This window comes from Alligator sinensis, unplaced genomic scaffold (assembly GCF_000455745.1).
Source record: "Alligator sinensis unplaced genomic scaffold, ASM45574v1 scaffold394_1, whole genome shotgun sequence".
Taxonomy (NCBI): Eukaryota; Metazoa; Chordata; order Crocodylia; family Alligatoridae; genus Alligator; species Alligator sinensis.
Window position 1 is genome coordinate 506,412 of NW_005842273.1, and position 207 is coordinate 506,618.

Consider the following 207-nt stretch of genomic DNA (forward strand, 5'->3'; position numbering starts at 1 on the left):
GTTAGCCCTGCCGACCGTGACCTTGCATTGTTGGTCCATGTTCATCTTGGAATCAATGATGACTCCAAGATCCCTTTCTGCCTCCGTGCTCTCAAGAAGGGAGTTTCCCATCTTATAAGTGTGCTGCCGGTTACTACTGCCCAAGTGCAGCACCCTGTACATGTCAGTATTGAAACACATCCTGTTTTTGTTAGCCCACCCTTGCAA